General features: G+C 31.5%; 1 protein-coding gene across 1 annotated transcript in view; it reads right to left on the reverse strand.

The window, feature by feature from the left end:
* Nucleotides 1-8,758, reverse strand: part of Rhogef64c (Rho guanine nucleotide exchange factor at 64C) — a 105,831-nt gene that overhangs the window by 71,327 nt on the left and 25,746 nt on the right. Inside the window, exon 2 of the mRNA XM_083080501.1 lies at nucleotides 5,786-5,873. The gene's annotated coding sequence lies outside the window, so the exon portion shown is untranslated. The remainder of the gene's footprint in view (nucleotides 1-5,785; nucleotides 5,874-8,758) is intronic.

Here is an 8,758-nt window from a genome sequence, read left to right on the forward strand (position 1 = left end):
GCACTTTGATATTTCATCTTGAATAACACAGCGAAGGGAAGTAATGCCGGGAAGGTGGAAGCAAAGAGGAAAACGTTGGGAATAATTAAGAGAGTCGTCGACTGGCACGACCGTAAGTCCGTGATCTTGAAGCAGCATTCTTGTCGTGGGAGTACTTCACATAGTTAGCATCGCGGAAGAATGCAACCGAGAGACAGAAGGACTCGGTGTGGATGTGGGGTGAAGGGGGAAAAAGAGGATGCCAGCGGGTAGAAACGGAGTAGAAAAAAAAGGGAGAGGCGGCAACGACATAATTAATGATTTCTCCGCGATACTTAACGTTTTCACTGATCTTGAGTCTCGAGTCTTTAATTTGTACCAAGACACTTTTCTCTTTTGCATAACGAAAATTCACGACGCGCGACAATTTTCGCACTCGGTTAAACGTTCAATTTCGTCCTGCTGAGTTTTATCGGAAGTGACAGCAAGAAATAGTTTAAATTTATTATGTTATCAAATATAAATTCTTATTTCTCTCTTTTCTTCTATTTTCGCAAATAATTTCGAAAACAAACATACAAATTAATATTAGTATTATAGCACTAATTGTAAGAGTAGCGATAATACTAATAATGAGGATTATCGAATTATCTTTATGATAACTGATACGTGAAGTAATTTTAACGATAGATCACGAATGGAGCTTCGGACGCAGATATCGCCTGTTGAGCCTCGCCTGGCCTCCTGCGAGCTTAATTGCACGAGAAAAGGTGTCGCCCTGCACTTTCTCTCGCGTAACGAGCGAAGAAGAAAAATAATAAAACGAGCATAATAAAATGCAAACTCCAGGCATTACACGTGGACGTGGGTGCGCGAACCGCGCGCGTGTGAGCGTGGCATACGCGTGAATGGAAATTGATGTTCTGTTGCTGGTACTTTCGTACCACACGTACTTACTATGTGTGAAGTAATTCGCATATTTCCCAATTCCTTTCCTAGCTTTCTCGAGATTGTTTCGATTATTAACCCAGATCGATCAAACTAACGCATATGTGTAAATTCATTTATTTTTATAATATATATTTTTTATATTTCTTATTTTTATATGTCTAATTAAAAATTGTTTTCTTATCTTTTGATGTAATTTTATTTATTTTTCATTATTATTATTGTATATTTGAATAAAAAGAACAATATTGCATATATATAAATAAATATATATATGCACAATAATAAAAAAATGATATCGTGATATAAATTTATATCGAAATATAAGAAATATAAAAAAACAGAATAGTTAATTAGGAATACAAAATAAAAAGATGATGCACCAGTATATTTTTACACACATGCCTCCAATAAAATACATTTTATAAGAAACCTCGTAAGAGAGAGGAAGTTGACAGAAATTTAAAGGCCAATCGATGTGGAAAGCTCCCTCGAGCCGGTAGCCGGAGATGACCCTAATTTGTATGTCGTCCGCGAGAGACTTTTCCTTCCTGCGATACGCGTGTCGACGACACGTTGCGAGAGGCGGGAAGAGAGGGGAAAGAGACCGGAATCGATCGGCCGTGTGGAGTTGTCCTACGCAGAAATGCGTTCATTAAAGTCGCTCGAAATGTGCCGGATGTTTGTCGCGATGTTGCATCGCATAACCACATATGCAAAGTTCAGGAAGAGAGCATGTCCCGGCTATGTTTATCCTATGATTCAGCGCCACTCGGCCGATACGTAGGCCGTGCATTTCACGCAGACCAGAGCACAGAGTGAGCGACAGATTCGCGCCTTCTCGAGACGAACAAACATTATGCAAAACATTCTCTCAACTTTATCTTTTTTCGCGCATATTTAAATGTATTCTTATTTAAGTGTATGTTTTAATTTCCATTTTTTAATTTGTTTTATAATTTCCACTTTTACGAAAATCAGGATTTAAATAATTCTGATCGTTAGGATCACAATTAGCTATCTTATTAAAATGACATGACTTACTAATCCATCTCGCAAATTATGTCTGAACGTTCCGTCTAAATTTTACTAAATAAATACACATGAATAATGTACTCCAAATTTCGTAGGTGATAAATGTCAAATTCGCGTGATGTCACTCGCGACAAAGTCACTCCCATCGCTGGGAGCTGGTTTCGCGCGAGAAGGCGCGAAGGAAGAGAGTCCCATCGTCCTTAAGAAAAGTCTTATGAGGCGCATTCCTCCCCGCTGATGTGGCTTATATAAGGCATGGGATAATGAAACGTTTAATGCGCCGAACGATGATATAAGAGGGTTTTGCGCGACGATGGATCTCTCGCGTTTGACTCTGATCCATATTATAAAATAAAGGTGGGTGTAACGTGTGTAACGGTACGCCATAGCCGCAGCGCACCACCCACGTTCGATGGGATTGCTCAACGTTTCATATATGGTCATAGCCTAAGGGCGAGGGCGAGAGAGGAGAAGGCGAACGATGCCGGGAAGGGAAATCTTAGCGCTCCCGATCACAATATCCTCTCGTTGATGAGAGCGATCAATTCTGGCGAGGAAACCTTCCAATAAGACGACACGCGATACGAATTTTCACGGGGTTTGTTTTTCGTTCCCATTTTAAAATAATATAAAATGTAATATTGTAACTTTTCAGAAGAGTTATTCGTACAATAGTTTATTTTTTGTAGAAGCGTTTTATTATAAAGTTTTCTAGAGTTTACAAATGATAAAATAATAATATTGGAAAGAGACTGATTGAAATAAACAAAGAAAGAAATAATATCATCAAGTTGTTTTCATAGTAATTTTTTGATACATTCTGGACCTAACCATCTACACGTGGTTGACATTTAAATTCGTGGATCAAAAATCATAAAATTTTGCAACAAGTTTCTTATTATTTCTTGATATCTTTCTTAAGTATTGTTAAGTATTCTCATACGGTGACACATTTTTACTAGCGTTTTTTTTATATAGGAAATAAAAAATGCACACCATGAAAACGCGATCTGTATGCCGCTTTTTCGGGAAGTTTTCTTGCTTACAAATATATTTGATGGAAAGCACGAGATGGTTGCATAATCCGTTCAGAAATTGCTGCGGATCTGGACGCGCGAGGAAAATTAGACGTGGTAGCGTAACTTTTTCGTTTACATAACTGAGCAGCCGCCAGGATATCGGCGGAATAGAATGTGTGCAAACGATTTGGCGCGGGAATCGATGAATAACACAGGATACGAATCTAAAAAACGCTTTTCGATTAGGTAACGCTTAACGAAGCGATACGCATAATGTGCGAAAAGGTGAGATGTTGGTTTTCATATATAATTTATCGTTAATAACTGCAAATATAAAGGTGTAAGAATAACATTATTTACCGTGAATTTCATCGATAATAAAATTGCGATTTTTCTTTTCTGATTCCGATATATATTTTACATCGCACGATAATGTACGTGATAATTGAACGCACTGATTTTATTGACAATAAGTAGTCAATGATGCGTATTCGAAATTGCCTAAGGCAATTTTTCTCCACTCTCGGTTTTTTGCCAAAGCATGTACAGGTCATCATCGCAGATGAATTCATCGATTGCTTTACGTAATACACCGAATATAGATGGCCGACTATCTTTTTCGATAACGATCCCCGATTATGAAAGGTTGGGAAACGATGACATAAGATGTGTCATTAATTTCTTTTTTATACAATGGATATGCATCTTTTCAGCTTTGAGACTCTTTTACAGGAGAATATTAAAAAAAAGAAAAAAAAAGAATATACTTATATTTATATATGATACTAATAATTGAATAAAATATAAGAAACCTGATGACAGTTTAAATCCTGTTTAATCAAAATTTTCAAAATGCTAAACAATACAATTCTCTTATGTAAATTTTTCAATATTTACCTTTTACGTAATTATTAATAAAACAAACAGCAATGCAAGAAATTACAATTTTATAAAATAATAATCTAACTCCAAAATTCTTTTTTACAAATTTATCTCAATTCCTTTTGAAAAGACACCCATATATCTAGAATTAGTCCGACTACATTGTAGTTTGCCGAGCATGGAAAGGCTACGATACTTTCTATTTGGAACCCCGAACGCGATACAATTTCACTTGTTCCCTGGTGTTCAGCTCCGCCCACGAGAACTTAGCGCAATTGGCAGCCTCTCACCGGCGACGACCGGCGTTGAGGGCTAAAATGAAAAAAATATTCACGACGGCGAACGCAAGGGAGCGGAGAGAACCCGCGTGTAGAAAATAGTTCCGGGTTCGCGGCTCTTGTGAGACGACGTTGGTCACGCGATTCACGCGCTCGGCTAATAATTAGCGGAAAGGCGTAAGAGTTGCCTGGACCCTCGTCAGGAAGTTGCGCGTAGGATAGACGCGTCATTAACGAACCTACGCAGATTAAGCGTTGTCTACTCACTGACAGCTATATTTTTTGATTTTCAACGTACATTGTACGTAAGATAAAATAAAACGATAATAAAAATGATAAATTCTATGATCACCTGTTATTATCAAAATTATCAAATTACAGAGATTATATTTTTTATTATACTTTTTATTTTATTATATAATATTTCTCAAATGTGAAATATTATATAATGAAATAAAAAAATATAATAAAGCGAGATAGGAAATATCTGAAACTGCATACTTTATATAAATAAAAATGATATGTAATATGTCGCATATGGTTGAACATTATCAATGTACAAAGAAATATATAAAAAATAGTTTTTATTACTATAATTTAAACAAAAATTTAACATATCTGAAATTTATGAAATCACTGAAATTAAATCTGAAAGATTATAGTTTCTTGAATTTTTATTTGTATTTATTTGCAAATAATTTCTTAAATTTTTCTAGTTATTGTATTTGTATTGTATTTATACATTCTAGTTATTGTATTGTATTTAATTAATTTCATCGTATATAATTTATCCAGATATACATATGTATATTTCAAAAAAATTATAAATGATTTTCATATAAATTTAATAATATGAAGAAAATATGTTTAATCTGTAACAGCTTATATCTCTCTGAACAAAAAATTAAGAACCAAAGTTTTAGCAATTTATTATATTTCATTCTCATGTAATTTATCTAAACATGTATTTTTTATTATTGTTGTATATTATATTTTAGTATTGTTCTAATATTAATATGATGATTTAAGTTAACTATGATTAAAATGCTAGTCGATGTATAAATATATGTGCAATAATAAATACATATATATGTAATAATGAATCTAATACAATATAAATATATGTAATAATGAAGCCAATCTTATCTATTGGCTGCCAAAGTATACATTTATTGACTCTTGTCAAACGGAATATTTTGCGACACTTTCCTGACCTCAGTATTAATTATCATAAATTTTGCGAATCAACCGTGAGACTATTAAACGTTTGTGCACAAACATTTTATTTTTGCAAAACTGAAATCTAAGTTTTATTAAAAAGAGCAAAAGAGCATTAATGCAAATGTTAGCGATATAAAGTAACATTGAATATCTTTCTCACGTAAAGAAATTATATATTATCTTATAAGTAATTTTGCTGTCAAAATTATAATCTTAAAATATATATATGTATAAACATTTTTGGAAAGAAAATATTAAAAAAAAATAATTTACAGTCACTATCCATTTCTTTTTCACATTGAATAATAATATTTTTTATTCTTTTTATTTCAGCATGATATGCACATATATTTATTTAATTTTAAATATCGGAAATATAAAAAAATATAGCTAGATAGTATAAAAATAAATTTTAAGACTCACTATATGTATGTGCTACTGCCATCTGTCGCAGATACAGGAGAAAAGTTGAGTAGAGAAGATTGCTCGTTGCTGAAGCATTCCATGCCATCTACAACAGTAACTGAGATTTAATTTGTAATAAAAAATAATTATCAACGATCGTAAATGTAGAGAATTTTTTTCTATAATCTTTTTTTTTTATTCATAATTTAATTCTGAACTAACTTTATTTATTGGTAATAAAATCATGGAAATTTATACTATCAGGCACTCTTAATCTGGAAAATTAAATCTTACAGAATATTTATGTAATTTTTTATCAAGAGTGGCCATATTTTCTTTTTTTTAAATAGCAATGTTTAATAAATAAATATTTGTTTATATTGTATAAAATTAGAAACATCTTATTAATAAAAGATAATTTTAATATTTAATTCTTCTCAAAAAACGTTATATAACTTATTATAAATTATAAACATAATAATATTTTAAACAATTAATAATATTTTAAATAATGTTTAGGAAGATAGCTAAACTCTTAAGTTTACATTCGATATCTAAATATAAAAAATTTAAAAAAAAACTGAAATGCTATCTTTTGCTATGTAGATTTTGAATATTAAATGATTGCAATGGTAAAACTTTACTAGAGCAGCTCGAATACTTATCATTTTGCTTGATATAGCAGAGACCGCGTCATTGCTAAATAATCTGATATTGCGAGTGTTGTAACGCAAATAAAAATCCAGCACGAAGAAGCTTAAACAGGACATGAACCACCAATGACGTAACATGTGGGTCGTATATTTTAGCAGCAATTATCGTATCCAGTAATAATCTTACGCTGTGTGAGTCTTTTAAACGGTCGTTAATATCGTTAAATGAAACATTTTAAGCATCGAGTAATAATGAGTCCGTCGTGATTAGCGACAATTATTTAATCGTTTTTCAATCAAGCTAATCGGTAAATTAGAAACAAGATGCATGCTTTAACTAGAAGTTAGAAAATAAATCAAACAATGAATAAAAAGAGACGAGATTTGGAATGGTGATTTTCTTGTTTCTCTGATTTTAATATCGCGATTTTTTTCGAAGCTTTATATATTTTTAAATTATTTATGAAATATTTTAAACTACATATATAATAATTTCCAAAATTCTTGTTCAAGATTTTTTTGCATGCACCAAGATGCAGTCAAGAAATCAAGAACAATATTCCGATCGCTTCCACGAAAACATTCAAAGTCGAGAAAGATCTACATTATCAGATAAACGAGGAAAATTCCGTTGCACAACGTTATATTCCTAAAATAAGTAAACAGACCTTGAGACAGCTATTTGATAGAATCAATTTGAGCAAGATCAGGGTCGCGCTTTCGTTAAACATTAGCATGCAAGGTTCTATTGCTTGTTAGCTCTTTTTGTTCCTACTTACGGCCCACTTAGATCCGACTCGCGCATTAATAGACACAGAAGATTTGTATATCAAGCGCAAGTGGTTACATGTACGTTTTGCGCGCGCTTTTATAACGATATAACGAGTGGAACACTTAAAGATTGTCTAGGTAAATAAAGATGAAAAAAGCAATTCGAATATTCTTATTTTTTCTCCAAACATATCGAGATATGTAGAGTAAAAATGCTTAAAAAATTTATGAAATATTGTTTGAATTAAATATATACGTATTAAATTTAATTAAATATATACGTATATGTTTTTTTTTTTAAAGAAGCTTCCTATTCTTACTTTTTCTACTTATAATACATTTTTATTCGTTAGTCAGTAATGTGAGATATGAGATCCATTGAATGTTAGTATATTCAATTATTAGATAGTTGAATTGTGTACAAACACCTGAGCATCGATAAATTACAAACAAATAAAATGTCTAAAGCTCAACCTCTCGATGCGGTTTCTCATAATTTAAAAATTTTTCTCTAATCAAATTAATTTCGCTTGTACTGGAAATAACTGGTTATAGTTATCGTGTAAGATTATGACCTTGTTTTTTCATACATGAACAACAGAATATAATTTCTTTACTTTCTTTGCATCTCTTAAATATGCATAATAAAACAAGAGACAATATTTTAGAGCAATATTTTTTCTTCCAGCACAAGTTTAATTTTTAGTAAAAAAAAAGTTTAAAAAATTCACATATTTTAAAAATATTTATCCAAAAGTTTATATATAATATTTATAAAGATTTTAAAACTTCTTTTAGATGTGCTTATTCACTTGTAATTATCTATTAATTATAACTATCTAATCATAGCTATTAATGATTCTAACAATAAAATAAAAATTATTATATTATTATCAAATACATCGATAGAATATAATGAAAATAAATGTCACTCGTTCATAAATTGCAACTATGTGCCTGCATGGCAAAACACGTGCATGAATAACAAACCTGAAGAGAGCAAATAGAGTAAGTAGTACGGCTGGTTGCGTATAGATATACATGAAGAGCTCGTATATGCGTGCACGATAATATGCCTTGACCTTATGAATATCAGATCCTACCAGGTTATTTTCATATCAAAATATCATTTATATATATCAATTTAAAAATGTATATTCCATCCATGATATTTTACTTTACGTGAGGCTAAGATAATTTAGTGAATAAAACGATCAATTTACATCTATATATGTACGTATGCACATACACACACACACATGTACACATCTTATCATGTGTCAAATGTACATAATCATATATTGACAAATATAAATGCCAAAAAATGTTTGTAGATTACTTTGTACGTCATTGATTTGAAAATATGTTTTGCAAAAAGAAGTGCATGAATGTTATGCATTTAATCACAAATATTTTACATCTAATTAGCTTCAAGGAATTCGGTATATATAGTGCGTGTGAATTAGCTGCCATTCCGAGAAGGAATCGCTCTTGGACACGATAGCGATTAATATACTAGTTACATAGAAATAATTGTAAGCAATTCTATTATTGTAAGGAACGCAAG

Source organism: Camponotus vicinus, unplaced genomic scaffold (assembly GCF_025532165.1).
Source record: "Camponotus vicinus isolate PSW18456_S1 unplaced genomic scaffold, iyCamVici1.0 SCAF_10, whole genome shotgun sequence".
NCBI classification, from domain to species: Eukaryota; Metazoa; Arthropoda; class Insecta; order Hymenoptera; family Formicidae; genus Camponotus; species Camponotus vicinus.